This window comes from Dermatophagoides pteronyssinus, unplaced genomic scaffold (assembly GCF_027571235.1).
Source record: "Dermatophagoides pteronyssinus isolate colony J.1.1.1.1 unplaced genomic scaffold, Derpt_VIB-CSIC_2022.12 sq0002, whole genome shotgun sequence".
Classification (NCBI taxonomy): Eukaryota; Metazoa; Arthropoda; class Arachnida; order Sarcoptiformes; family Pyroglyphidae; genus Dermatophagoides; species Dermatophagoides pteronyssinus.
This window is the reverse complement of record NW_027461526.1, coordinates 3587907-3604056: the sequence shown is the minus strand read 5'-3', so window position 1 is coordinate 3604056 and position 16150 is coordinate 3587907. Positions and strand designations below refer to the sequence as shown.

Here is a 16150-nt window from a genome sequence, read left to right as displayed (position 1 = left end):
TGGAATGAAAAATTAAATTATAATTCTAATGAATGTATGTCATTTTTATTTTGCCGAACAAACCATTAAGGTGATGATGATCCACCTTAATTCCGATTATAATACTGACAAATTTCGTAATAATCTTTTTGTTTTTCAACTTAGAAATTGGTTCATTTTTTCTTTATTAGATATATACAAACAAATTGAATTAATCTGTTTTCATGATTCGAAAAGAAAATCCTTGAAATTGATTGTGTAGAAAAAAGCGGTTTTTTCATTGTCTTTTTTTTACTCAAGTTATTTATTTGTTATTTTAACACTTGTTGTTTACAAAATTTTTCAATATAATCGATACATATCGATTCAAATACGATACAAATATGTATTTTAAACAAAAAAAAAAAAAAATTCCATGAATTTCATTTGGATTATAATGCCAAATGCGAAAAAAATTAGCATAATTCATTCATGGATCATCGATGGAGAAAACTGTGAAAAGAAAAACAATAACATTTTTTTCAACTGATCGATTAATTGATCCATTTTTTCCAACGTTATTGTTTTTTTTCAACATTAACATTCTGATGCTAAATCCTGATATGATGAATAATATTGGTCGCTTTGTGTGTGTGTGTGCGTGATATGCGTAACTTAGTTTGTTTGAAATGAGAAAACAAAAAGTTATTTTTTACTTTTTAAAATTAAGATTGCTTTGATTATCATTTGACACACACACACCGACTTATAATCAGACAAATTGTTGATTGTTTTTGTTTAAACAATCAAAACCCATGTTATCACTAATCTTGATTAGGTTATTCCTTGATGTTTTTTTTCATGAAAAAAATACTTTCTTCTCGACAAATCATCATTTATAATCAGATTTTCCCTCCATCCCATATCAATCAGTTTGATGAAATGTTGTTTTTTTTATTATTGTTATTGTAATTAATCGTGTTACATTTGAATCAAGTAAATTAGATTTTTTTTCCAGTATCAACAGATATCGTTTGTTTGGTCATTTCAATTAGATTTATTTTCACACGAAATCATTGATCAACAGGTCCATTGATTGATACAAAATTATTATTATTTCTTTCAAAAACGAGAAAAAAAATTCAAATGTTTGATTGAAAAAAATATGACGATCATCATCATCATCATAATCATATCGATCACGATGATTGGCGATGACCTTCAACATTTTTTTTTCATTGAAAATAAGGATTTTGGAATTGAACAAAAAAAAAAAAAGAAACCTTCGATATCCTTTGTATGGAAAAAACAAAAATTAAATGATTAGTGATAAAAAGAAGAGAAGAAAATGTTGAAAAATCAATTTTTTTTTTTTGATTTGATAATTTGATTTCTTTTTTTCAACATTACAATTTTTCTTAATCCAAAATGTATTCAACATTTGAAAATTCTAATGAAAAAAAAAGTAATGGGGTTTTTTTTTGGTGGAACAGACATTGTGAACAAAAATGATTTTATTCAATTTTTTTTCTGTTTTGTTTGTTTGAAATTGATGTTTGAACATTATGACATTTTTTTTGAAATGATAATCATACTTATTCATCTTTTGATGATGATGAATTGATTTTCCCTGAAGAAAATCTGGCATTTTTTTTGTTGTTGTTCAATAACGATAACAACAACAAAATTACATTCGATCATCGTTTAGAATCGAAAAGAAGAAATTCACTTAAATTTTAAAATTTCAATTTCGACCACACAAAATCTTTTTTTTTTTTTTTGTTATTGTTGAAACTTATTATAATTTTTGTTTCAAAAAAAAAATTCAATCGAAATGTGATGTTAGACTTGTGTGTGTGTGAGTTCGATTCCCACGCGTATTACCTGTCATTCATTCATTTTTGTTCATCTTCTCATCACCTGTGTGTGTGTGTGTGTGTGTGTGTGTCATTCAATTCACACTATGAATTTAAATTTATTCATCAAACATATAGATGATGTGAATATATGATTGAAATTATTGTAGAAACAAACCATAAGATGCTTGTCACTGTCATTATGGTCATTGATAATGATAATAACTTTTTTCAGTTTTTTATTCATCAATTCTTAATTTATTTATTTCATCCAGTTTTGTATATTAGATATCAATACTTTTTCTAGTGGATACTCAAATAAATATTGACCAAATGTATTTAACCCATCGATCAATCCATTCATTCATTCATTCATTTCCTTGATGATGTAATATTCGATTTTTGTTTCTTTCTCATTTAGGAAATTATTATTATTGCTTTAAATAAATAATTGCTTAAAATAATCGATTGAATCATGTAATTTTAAACATTTTTTTCTTTCATTTGATTCATTGTAACAAAACAAAACAAGAAGAAGAAGAAAAAAAATGAATTTTTTTTCTACTTTTCATTCATTAAAAAGAAACTAGGAAAAAAAACAAAAAAATACAATATTTCCTTTAATGGGTGAATATTTCTGTTTGTTTGACGTAAGTAAGTAAGTAAGTATGTCCGGATACTTTTGTTGCATCATCATTCTGTTGACTGATGATGTAAATTTAGAAGAAGAAAGATATAAAAATTACGGATGTCAAATGATGATGATGATGATGATGATCGAATGGCTAAATAAGAAAAGAAATTGCTAATAATGATGATGATCAAAAAAATGAACAATACTTTTAGTTTTTTTGAATCAAATTAGTAAAAAAAAGAAGCAGTAGAAAAAAATTAACCAATTCCAAAATTACCCAAACAAGTTGAATTCAACATTTTTAAAAAAAACCTTTTACCTGCTTTATCTATTTAGCTATTTACCGAAAAAAATGATGAATGTGAATTTTATCCCGACAAACAAAATTATCTTAAAAGATTACCAAAAAAATTGGTCATTAGTAAAGGAAAAACTTTTCCACAATGGTACGAAATTGTCGTCTGCATCTTTATATTTTCATAAAACAAGTATAGATGGAATGAAAATGAAAATTGAAAATGATTTTTTTCATATTACACCACAGTATTCATTGAGTAATATGAATGAAAAACTTTGTTTCTTATTCCCATTATTATCGATATACGATGGATTTTTCGAGACAGATAGTGAGAAAAATAGAGAGAGAAAAAGAGAGGGTTCAGTGATCAGTGGTCAGTAGTCATATCCATCATCATCATCATCATCATTTTTTCTGAAAAGTTTTTTTTCCGTATCAGGTAATGATAATAATAATCCAGGTGGATTGATGTTTTTTTTTCGTTTCTTTTTCTTTGCTTTGCTTGATTTATAATTTTAACTTTTTATTACGTTGTTGTTGTTGCTGATCGGATCGATCGATTGATCCGATCGATTCATTATGCCTGTCTTCTTCTTCTTTTTTTTAGGGAGACAATTATCGGATGATTATTATTATCACTATGTATGTTATACAAAAGTCAATTGATGATAGAAAAAGATAAGATTTGATTTTTTCTCCCAATCGTTGTTGTTGATCGGCATCATAATTATCGAACTTGGTTTGTTTAATACATACCATCATCATCATCACCCGTATAGGCATTATCAATCTGATACGCGGTAATTTTTTTTCTCCCAAAAAAAAAGTTTCTTCAAAGTTTTATTTTTTGTTTCGATCAGCAAAATGATGATATTTTGGATTTGGAAAAAAAGGTTGTTTGTTTTTTTTCTATGGAAATTTATTTTTAGAGATCTAGTTTTTTGTTTTGTTTTTTTGAAACAAAAAATTTTTCGATAATTCCGGATCATCATCAACAATTTTTCCCTGTCCAATTCAGAACTAAAGTTGAAATGATTTCGTAATTGATCACAGTGATATTTTAATGTTTTTTATTTTTCAAATGTCAATTTAGTTGAAAATGAAAGGAATTTCAATCAAGGGGAAAAATAATAACTGTATTAATAATTAGCACTGTCATGAATGTCGCTTGCATCATTGTTTTCTATTCATTCATTCATTTATTTCATTGAACATTACACATTCAATTCAATTCAATTCATCATTCCCACACATATCGCATGTGGATTGTTGTTGATTTATATTGAAAATGGTAGGATTTGGATCGACCTAATTTTATTATTATTAGTTTTTCTTAATTTGAAAAGAAATTCTTTCAATATTATTATTAATCTTATTGATTCAAGTTGTTTTGTTTCAATCAATTAATCATAAAACTAATACGGCTGATCGTTTCAAGGTTTCTTTTTTGCGGCTAAAAATTTCATTTTTTATTATTTTATTTGAAATTTTTTTTTCATTTCCATTAAAGAATCAATCTGATTGTCCATTTCACTTTTCATTTCATCAGACATTTCCTCGTCAATGTTTATTGTTTTAATTTTCAATTTCTCTTTCCAATATGGTTATAATCTATTTTTTTCGCCAAAACAAGCTATATTTGAAAAATAAATAAAACACAGGTAGCCATTATAAATTGAACCATTAAAATGATTGAAACTATATTTATAAATGCATTCATTTTTTTTTGCCAATGATAAATAATAATAATGATGATGTGTGATGCACACATGATGCACGATCAACAGTATTTATATAATGGGTATCCGATCAATCAAAAACGATCGATCCATCGAAACGGAACAAAGATGCTAATATTATCTATATTAACGTTGTTTTTTTTTTGATTACATCTTTTTTTTTGTCGAAATGCTTTTTCATTTCTTTCTGGTTCAATATTTGTACAAAATAGATTTTTTTATCAATTGTTTATGATATAAAAATTCGGTAGTGTAATGATGATGATGTTCAGAGAAAGTGATTGAGATATCGAAAAAAATGGAATTTTTCTCTACGAATATTGATTGATTGATTTGGATGATTGATCGACCGAAAGTTTGTTTGATTGATTGATTGATTGATGATCGAATCGTTGTTTACGATGATCATCATTTTTTGTTGTTGTTGTCTGATCAAACAAGATGATGATGATCTTTGATGATCAGCTATTTTTTTTTGTCCAATCATCATAGTTCATTCGTTATAGTTATTGTTTGCATCGTCAAAAAAAAAAAAATTTCTTTCCGAATCGATTGATTGATTTTCTACAGTCAAATCAATAATCAATAATTTTCAATGGGTGCAGATTCACTTGACTATATCTATGTGTGTGTGTGACAACAAGGATCATTTGTTGTTGTTATTGTTGATGTTCACAAAAACATCCGCTTTTTCAAATGATTCAAAAATCAAAGGAAAAAAAATCCTGCTCAACTATCAACTATTCACACATTTCCAATTCAATCATTCAACATTTTTGTTTCGTTCTGTTGAAATTGTCAATTACAAATGTCAACAAAACAGAACAAAATAATCTTCTTCTATATGTTCTATGTATCAATTTGTTTCGAACAATATTCAAATATCCAATTTGTTGTTGTTGTTGGTGATGATTATGATGAATTATTACCGTAATATTTCCGTAACTCAATGTGATGATACAATTTTTTTTTCTCCCGAAATTATTATTTGATTTTAATACGGTCTACAGACATTTTTTTTCATGATTCATCATTTGGATCTGGATCATTATTCATTTTTTTCGAAAACTACTTTGTCTTTTTTTCTCCATATCGTGTTTTTGTTTGTTTGTTGATAAAGGAATTTTAAAAAAATTCAAACTATGACCTGATATTATTATGTAAAAGGCCGTATGTATTCAGTTATTCAGTTGTTGTTATTATCGTTATTTTTTTTTGTCTAATCACGATAATGGTGATAATCATCTTTCATTTATGCAAACATCATCAGAGAGTGAAAAAAATTCATTGCTGAACACATTTTTTTTCTTCTATTTTGATTGACAATTTCCGCTGTTTATTTTCCTCTAATTTTTTCTTCAATTGATCCGAATTGTTTAAAATGATTACATGGTTAACAAAATAATTTTCTTTTTGTGTCATAACATTCGGATCGAAAAAAATTCAATTGTCCAAAAAATTTTCAATATTTTTTTTTCAATAGAGTTACATTAATCATTCCACTCGATTTTGGCCATCAATGATTTGTTTTGATTTCGATTCAATAAATCCTTTTAATTTTCTATGTAGATAAACCAATCACAATTAATCATTCATTAATCCACTTATTCCATTTACCACAATGTTTAATAAATAGCATCAATGATTTAGATTTCAATTTTTCCCATTCGATTAAATTATGAAATTTTTTTATTAAAAAAATCTTTTTTTTCAATGAAAAAAATCGATAATCTTATTATTATTGTCACCATAAACATTTCCTATGTAAAATTGATCAATTTTCGAAGGATTGACTCACAATGTATAGATAAAAATGTTATTCTACATTTGAAAAAAAAACGAAAATTATTCATCTTTTTAAGTTAGTAAAAAACAATGAAGAGAAAAAAATATTATGTAATACAAACATCGATGGATTTTATCATCATCATCATCATCATTCGATACAAAATTGTCTTTATGTCATTTTGTTGTTTTGTTTTAATTCGCTTTGTTGACTGTTTGTTTACACGTTATATTTCTACATCGACGAATCGTTTTCTTTTTCTGTTATTTGAATCATTTCTTGTAGATACGAATGTCCATTCGACACGAAATACCTCGATTTGGGGATTTACGAAAACAACACGTTGATGATATAACATTAATGATGATGGGCAATAAAAAAAGAAATAGCTTTATGAAAGTGAAAGTTTATATTGATGCTGAAACGATTTAAATTTGTATCAAATCTAAAACAATCATACTTTTTACGAATTAATCTTGAATGGTGATGAAATAATGATGATGATGATGATGACGATGATATTTGTTGTTGTTTTGATCCTTCATTTCGAATATCATCGATCATTTTTCGGCTTGAATTTAATAATTGATTCGAACATCATTCGGCGGCCATTATCCAGATGCTTTTGCCATCTATCGAATGAGCGAAAAAACAATAGTTTTTTCCAAACAATCCTAGATGGCGATAGTTTTGACGGTAGAATTTTTTTGTTTTTTGTTGAAACTTCGATTCTTGGAAAATGTTTGGCAACTAACAACAACAACAACAATGGAATTAGAAAAAAAATTGTCGCGAAAAAAGAAAATTCTTTAGATTTTAAACAATTTCGAAATGAATGAATGTTTTTTTTCACTTTTTCGGGTATGTAAATGGTCTATTATCGTGGTCTTGTTTGTGAATTTTTAATTAAATTCTTTCAAATTTAATGATTTTTTAGTTTTTTTTATTTGGTCGTTTGTCAATTTCAAGAATATTTCAAGTTTTCATTATCGTAAATTATCGTTTTTCATTATAATCGAATCAATGTCATTATCGTGTCCTCATTATCAAGAAACGTAACGTTTTTCTCCCCTGTTGTTAATTTATTTTATTTTTAGAAAAATAAAATTTCATTGATTCATTTCATGATTTTCCTTTTTCTCAATCTAGAAACATCATCATCATTATTATGACAAATTTTTCGACAAATTCAATAAATTGATTGGAAAAAAATAAATAAATAATTTTCAAATTTTGATGAGGACAAAAAAAAAATTTTAACAAGACTTCATTTTGAATATTCTGAAATTATCATCAAACCTTGCTGCATTCATTATTGAACACCTGGTGTGTTTGTGTGGACGGATAAAATAAAATAAAATTCAATATTGAGAACAACGAAAAAAAAATTCCATTTCCTTTCTTTCGTTTTTTTTTTGTGAATTTCAAACATTCATTTTTGTGTTTGTGTGTTTACATTCAATTCTTTCTACACAATGAACAAAAATAAAATTTCATTGTTATAATCAAAATGAAATGATTTTTTTTCTTTTTTGCACCTCTTTTTTTCAAAAAAAAAAAAATTATTGAAATGATGAATTGATGAATTTCGATTCGAAATCTATAATCAACATCAGTTTCGGGTAGATATGCGCAATAAATTCATTTTGCCGTTATTGGTCAAATGGTTTAGGTCAATAAAGCATAAAATATGCCATATATGGTTATGCATTCTTTCATATGGTTTATTTCCTTTCTAAACAATGATGAGACAATCTTTTGTCGTTTTTTTTCACATTCCAAATTGGATTTTTGTTTGTTGTGTGTGTCTCTGGTTTTGTTTTCCAATTGATATGTACTTTGGTGATGAAAAAAAAGGAAAACCAGTATTCCCGTTCAATATTTCCCTATGGATCTTTTTTTGTTGTTGTTGTTGTCAATATTTACCGACAAAACCTTACCGAATGATGATTATAATGAAAATAGTCTTTTTAACAATTTTTCGTTTTGTTTTGTTTTCTTTATTATTTTGTTGTTGTTGTCCGAATATTTTTTCAACCGAATGATGATAATTTAATCGATTAATCTAAATTCCAAATGAATTGAGATTGTTCTTAAAGGAAATTTAGGAAATATTTTAAAGAAAAACGAATTATAAATTTTATGCATTTCCTAACAGTGAAATTCATTCATTTCTTTTTTTTCTCATTTCATTCATTTATTAAATTGAAAATATTTTTTCCCATCATTATCATCATGCGATCAGTATAAAAATTATATAAGAAAAAACAAAAGTAAATTTGAAATGCTTCCAACAACAACAACATTATTAACGACATCCGACAACGGCGCAAAAAAGAAAAAGAATATTCATGACTACTGTCATCGACATTTCTTTGGTGATATTTTTGTTTTCGTTTTGAAATTAACATGTTTCTGTTGTCATCATCATCTTCATCATCGTTGTTTTTGTTGTTGTTGTCGTTGTTAATATCATAATAGTAAATGAATTTCTTGAAAATTAAACTTGATGGAAATGATATTCATATTCTTTTGGTGAGAAAATGAAAATGGAAATGAGAGAAAAAAAATTGATGATAATCATGACAAGGAAGATGGAGAGTGCAAATGAAAAAAAAAACAAAACCGAAGAAAACCGATAACTGTACAAAATACTAAATAAAATTCTAGTTAGAAATATCCAGAAAGTTGACTATTTTGTTTTTACTTTATTATTTCTTTCTCTATTACTCTTACTTTCAATCGAATATAAGATGTCCATCAAATTCAAATTGATTGTTTGAAGGAACCAAAAACAACGACAACGACGACGACAAGTCATATTATTTCTATTTTTGTTTTTTTCTTGTGTGGGTGTATTGATGTTTGAAGACAAAATTTAATATTTTCTTTCTTTCATATTGAAGATTTTGTGAAAATATTAAAGAATGTCTTTCTCGTTTATGTTTGGTCATCAGAATTGTTTTTTTTTCTCTCTCTCCCTGATCTTTTTCTATTTCGTCATCATTTTGATATTGTCAACAAACAATATTTTGACATATTTGTTCATGTATGTGTGTGTGTTTGTGTCCTGAATATTATTCTGGAAACAAAACAACAACAACAACAATAGATCATCAGCATAGCAAACTATAAAAAAATATACTGTCCATTCTTGAAGAAAAATGAAAAAAAAAGAAAAGAAAAATGGAAAATGATTGAATAGAATTGAAAATCGATTTCTAATGGTTTTGTTTGTGTGCTTGTGTGTGTGGCATATCGATATATCAATAGCCAAAGTAAAAAAAAAAATTTCACTATAGCCGACAGGAAAAGATCTTGATGATATGTGGGAAAACCGTGTGGCCACATCATCAGTTTCTCAACAAACAAACAAAAATTGTTTGTTTGATCAGGCTATTGTAAAAAGAATAATGATAATATTCAATATCGATAGATTCCTAAGCATATCAATATAGATTCTATGATCTATCTATGAATTTTTTTCTCACTCTGTTTTGTTGAAAATTCTTTATCGATTCGATGGATTAATGGGATTTCTCATACACACAATTTTATCAATTGAATTTAATGTTTTTTCTTTTTTTTTTTGAAATTTCTTCTTTTTTTCACTTTCTCAGGATTTTCTGTGGCATTATGAATCTTTCTATTTTTGATTTTTGATGATTGAATTTCTAATCCTTTGATTTTTCTTTGATATTTGACAAAAGTCAGCAGTTTTTTTTTGGCTATGAAATTTCCGTTGTCATGAAAATTTTTTCATTCTTATCATTCGTTTATTGTTTCAATAATGAATTTCATTGTAATTTAATGTTTTTTCTTCTTCTTCTTTCCATACAAATATGGTCGTTTCATTTATTTGAAATTTCAATTTCATTTCAAACAAAAGAGATACCTTGAAGCTAAATTCGTGATGCCAAACAAAAAAAAACATTGAAATTGGACAAATGAGAAAACAAATGGAGCATTCATTTTTCATATTGAAAATTGATTGAAAAATTCAAATTGTCTTCTGAAATTGCAATGAATTCAATTGAATATTCATATATTAATAATGATGATAAATTTCACAAATATTTTTTACTCATTATTGTATATGTATGATCGATTTACTTGATTTTTGTTTGTTTGTATCAAATTCACATGATTGGATACAAACAAACAAACAAACCTACCAAACCTTTGGGCTATTTTCACTATAGTTTATCATCGATAATGATATTCAATCAATAATGATTTTTTTTTATTGGGCCAAAATTTTATTACATTTGTTTCTGTTCAAGATTGATCAAATCTCATATAGAAAAATGAACAGAATATTTTTTATCGGGTAAAAATCATGATAAAAATGACAGGAGAGAAAAAATGAACCATATAGCTTTTAGTTATTATAATGAAAATTGTTTGTTTTCTATTTTATTGAATGATATTTTCACTGTTCACATGACCCTATTTCTTTATAAAAATTTCAAGATTAATTAATATTCCTGGGCATGAATCCAAATATAATGATTATTATGATGATGATGGCTACATTATTCAGCCAGTCGGATTCTATTTTTTTTCATTTTCTTTTTTTCCCAGATGATGCATTCTTTTTGTTGTCTGGAAATTCATATATTTTGCACCGATAAAATATTTTTCCTACTCTGGCTTGGTTTTTTTTACATTATTTTATTACGTAATGAAAATTGGGAATGGGAAAGAGAGAGAGAGAGAGAGAAAAAGGATTTATTATCTCTTTGGAATGTTGAATATTTGTCCATATAAACATATATCAACCTTATTTTTTTTTGCATTTTATAATCATCATCATCATCATCATTTTGATTTCGAAAAGTTTACATCATTAATTTTTACAATTCTGTTGTTGTTGTTGTTTTCTTGTTAAATAACAATAATAATCATTATCATTATTATCATTATTATTATTATTATGATAAAAAGTTGATTAAATATTCTTTGCTGTATATTTTTGGAATACGATTGCGAAAATTCAAAGTTGAAATTTGACATTCCGATAACAACAACAACAACAAAATTAAACAATTCATAAAAAAGTGATGTTACAACATGACAACATCAATAAATGTTATAATTTATCATCATTGAATTATAATAATTTTTTTCTTCTTCCTGATGGTCAATTTTTATTATAATAATCATTTTGAAACATTGTAAATATAACGGATATTATTATTATTATCGATTGGCATTATATTTAATGTGATTTTCAGTTTCAACCAACAGCAACAACAAAAAGTTGATTTTGGCCAAGTGTGTGTATGGGTTTATTTTTACTTAATATATAAAAATAGAAGGATATATTATGTGTCTACGAGTGTGTGTGTGTATGTGATGTTTATTGAGTCATTAATAATTTGGTCAACAACAACAACAACAACCGACGTTGATTCGTTTTAGGTTCATTCGAATGTTTGTGTAGGCATGCATTAAAGTTGGAAACTTTCTTGAATGTTGATTTTGGATGTTGATGATGGTTATTTCATGATTATGACAACATCAACAACAACAACAACTTTAGCTAAGGTCTCTTCCAATAATAATTTTTTCTCTCTCTTGGTTATATTTAATCAAATGCTATTTTTTTCCTTTGATCTTTTTTTCCTAAACTATTCATCAACATAAACATCATCATCGTTTCATTATTTTTTTTTCATATTGGCCACAACCAATAAATCAATTGAACCGTTATGTATGATTCGATCTGAATGTTCAAAAGTATCCAATTTATTATCATCATATATGCGGGATATTGAAGTGTTGTATTGATTAATTTTTTCTAAATTGGAAATATATTTTGCTTGTCTGCGTTATTTCGGTTTTTTTTTCTTCTTCACCCATCTGGACATGAGTGACATTAAAAAGGAAGATAGAAGTACAACAGGCTTCAGGCGCAATCATAGTGTATTTATTATCAAAAAAAAATGAGAATATTTTTCATATTTGCTTCCTGGTTTTGTTTTGTTCACTTCTCATTTTGTTTGAAACTAATTTTAACGAAAATATGAAGTTCAAGTGAACACAGAAAGCAATTTTTTCTGTTGTTGACAAATTTAAGATGTATTCATTATTATGATGAAAAAACAAGTCGAATATTTTGAATATTTTTCCCTTTTAGATTCTTACATTTACAAACTTGATTCTATTTTTGTGTGTGTGTGTGTGTGGACAAATATTTGACCACTTGACTACGAAAAATGTTTGAACACATATAACACATCAATCAGCAGCTATATCGATCAGATTCTAACCTCTAAAAAAACTGTGAATTGGATGATAAGTGTTGGTGTGCAACAGAAAAAAAAACAATGATTGAAAGAAAAAATCTACCGGAAAAAAACGATTTTATTTTTGGAATAAGCGCAAAAACAAAATACAAAGATTTATTTATTTTCTCTTTATTTGAAGAATTCTTAAGAATCATTATCATTACCATCATCATAATCATTGATTATTTTCATTCATACAATGAATCATTGATGATCAATATTTACATTGTAAACAATGTTAGCTAACAATTGATGAACAATTTAGCTATTGAATTGTAATTCTGTATTAATATTTATCTGTCTTTTGCACTTACACCCACACTCATTCACTATTACAATGTTAAATCATTCTGTTTGTTTTCTGTTTGTTTTCTCTCTTTTTTTTTTTGATTCATTGGGGCATATTTTTTTCAGAGAAAAAGTAAGAATTTTACACAACAACAATTCCTATTTTAACATTGTCCATATTTGTTTTCTTCAAGTTGTTACTAGTTTTTGATGAAATATATTTTTTGTTTTTGAAATATATGACTTTAGAAAATTTAACATTCATTTTCCAAACCATTCATGAATCTAAATTATGTGTGTTTTTTAGAGTATCTGGACTCATCTTAAATGAAAAAATGTTTATATGATTATTATGTTTTTTTTTTGTAATGGTCTATAATAAAAGATAATGATAATGAATTGTTGTGGTTGTTAGTGTTGTTCATGATCTAATCTATTTATTGATATTGTTATTAACAAACTATAAGCTAGTGCCATCCATTAGTTAATAGGAAGTTTGAAAAAACAAGAAATTTTTTTTTCACAAAATTGATCAATCAATTTATTGAATATTTTTTCTCATTTTATTTCATGGATCATATATTTTGATGAGATTGGTTGAGTAAATCATTTTTCATCTGGTATCTTGTATACAATGAATGTTTCGACGATTAAATGATGTTTGAAACAACCTTTGGCCATCAAATCGAATCGAATCCGACAAAATGTTTCCAAAAAAAAACCAAATTATTATTCGGTTTTTTTCTCAAATTCCACTGTAATTGATGCGGCAACTTGGAATTAAATTTAATTGAATGATAAATTAACTCAGATTCTATTCCTTTTGTAATCGTAATTTATTTTATCATGATGATGATCATCATCATCGATAGCCCAGTAATGTAACAAAAGCATTTGACTGAATTTTTTTTCATTAAGATTTTTTTTACGTAATCAAAACGGAAACTTAAATTGAAAAAAATACACTTCATTCATTCAGTTAATTAATTAACAAATGGCAAACAATGATGAACATTTTTGTGTTGACACTTCATTCAAGCACAAACATGAGAAACCGACAAAATGATAACAATTGATAAAATCGACAATTGTGATTGTCATCATCATACATTTCCAAATGTAAAATTGTTGAATTCAAATCATTTTATTCTTCGAAATTCTTAATCGAAAAAAATTTCAAACAAAAAATTCTTTCTTTCTGATTATTATCACACATTTTCCACAGAAAAAAAATTCTCTAGGTTTGCTGTTATGTTATCGTAAATGAGAATGAACAAAAAGAATGAGAAAAAAAGCTTGATTTTGAATTCACTGTTAAAAATGGTATGACTTTATAAGTTCATAAAGTGGAAGTGTGGACTTATAAGTTCACATTAGACCAAGTGAACATATAAACTCACTTTAAGGAATTGTGAGCTTATAACTTCACTTTAAGGAATTGTGAGCTTATAAGTCCACACTTCCACTTTATGAACTTATAACTTCACTTTAAGGAATTGTGAGCTTATAAACTCATACGAGAACGTTGTGAGTTTATAACTTCATACGAGAAAAAATGTGAGGTTTTTAAAATAAAAATAAAAACCCCTATACGCAAGCGTTTTTTTTTTTTTGATTAAAAAAATCTTGATGCGCAAGTGAAATTAAATTGAATTATCGAAGTTTTTAATTATTTTTCATTTAAAGATATATTATTAATTATTATAATTATTAAACAAGGCTAATAGAAATTTATCAATAGAAATCGTATCAGCAACATGAAAAGAGGACCCGACTTGGTTTTCATTGTTCGATCCATCTTTATAGATTATGACCTCGTGATCAAATGGACAAATAAAGTAAATTAGAATCTTTGCATTCATTCGACACTTGTAATCGATAACAGATAGCAATCGACCATCCCCAACATAAATGTCATTCTTTCTCAATCTTAGCTTGATTCCGTTTTATTGTAGGTAGTGATAAAAAATACTTAAACCAATGAGATCTGGAAAAACATGGAACAAGTTAGATATAAACAACAATCATATTCAATGAGCAAACCTGATAACCAAATTTTGTAAACGAACCACACTTAACAAAAATAATGAATAACAACTAATCGAACAGTAGTTTAAATAATCAAAACAGAACCCTAACAGCTAATTTCAATTATGAGGGCGCTCGTCGCCTCCACATGAATTCAAAATTTTTCAAAAAAATTTTCCAAGTCCAAAAATCCAATTTTTTTTAGTTTGTAATTTTAAAAAATAAAATAAAATCAAAATTGTGATTTTATAACTTCACTTTAAGGAAGTGTGAACTTATAAACTCATACGAAAAACGTTGTGAGTTTATAACTTCATACGAAAAACCATGTGAGTTGATAACTCCATTCGAAAAACATTATGAGTTTTTAATTTTAAAAAAATAAAATAAAATCCAAAATTCGAATTTTTAAAGTCATCCGAAAAACGTTGTGATTTTATAACTTCACTTTAAGGAAGTGTGAACTTATAAACTCATACGAAAAACGTTGTGAGTTTATAACTTCATACGAAAAACATTATGAGTTTTTAATTTAAAAAAAATAAAATTAAATCCAAAATTCGAATTTTTAAAGTCATACGAAAAACGTTGTGAATTTATAACTCCATACGAAAAACGTTGTGATTTTATAACTTCATACAAGAAAAAATGTGAGTTTATAAGTCCATTCGAAAAACATTATGAGTTTTTAATTACAAATAAAATCCAAAATTCGAATTTTTAAACTCATACGAAAAACGTTGTGATTTTATAACTCCATACGAGAAATAATGTGAGTTTATAACTTCATACAAGAAAAAATGTGAACTTATAAGTCCACACTTCCACTTTATGAACTTATAAAGTCATACCATTTTTAACAGTGTTCAAAATGTTGCTCCCTGTTTTTTTTTCATTTTGTCATTCGTATCGATCATCATCATAATAATAATAAAAATCCTGTTTATCAGATCATTATATATTATGGAATTTAGCATTTTTTTCATCATCATCATCATCTTCTTCGATCTCGATTATTTTATTTTTTGTTTGATCATAAAAAATTCTACTCAGAATCGAGATCGAATGGAATTTCTAATTTCTAAGCATTAGTTCCACAACTACATTTCCTATAAATCATCATCATGAATATATGCTGTTCATTTAATTTTTTTTGTTAATAAAAATAAATGAAGAAAACTGAAACATAAGCAGAATAAATTTACATTTCAATGATCAATGTAATAAACCCCATAATTATAAAACTAAAGAATTGACCATTGCAAAATCA

At 26.2% G+C, this 16150-nt stretch overlaps 1 long non-coding RNA gene across 1 annotated transcript; it reads left to right on the top strand.

Moving 5' to 3' along the window:
* The first annotated feature begins 6522 nt into the window (after positions 1–6522).
* Positions 6523–7733, top strand: LOC142646220 (uncharacterized). The gene is made up of 3 exons (XR_012847192.1): positions 6523–7132; positions 7209–7326; positions 7421–7733. It is a non-coding gene; the product is annotated as an uncharacterized LOC142646220 (long non-coding RNA).
* Positions 7734–16150: the final 8417 nt, after the last annotated feature.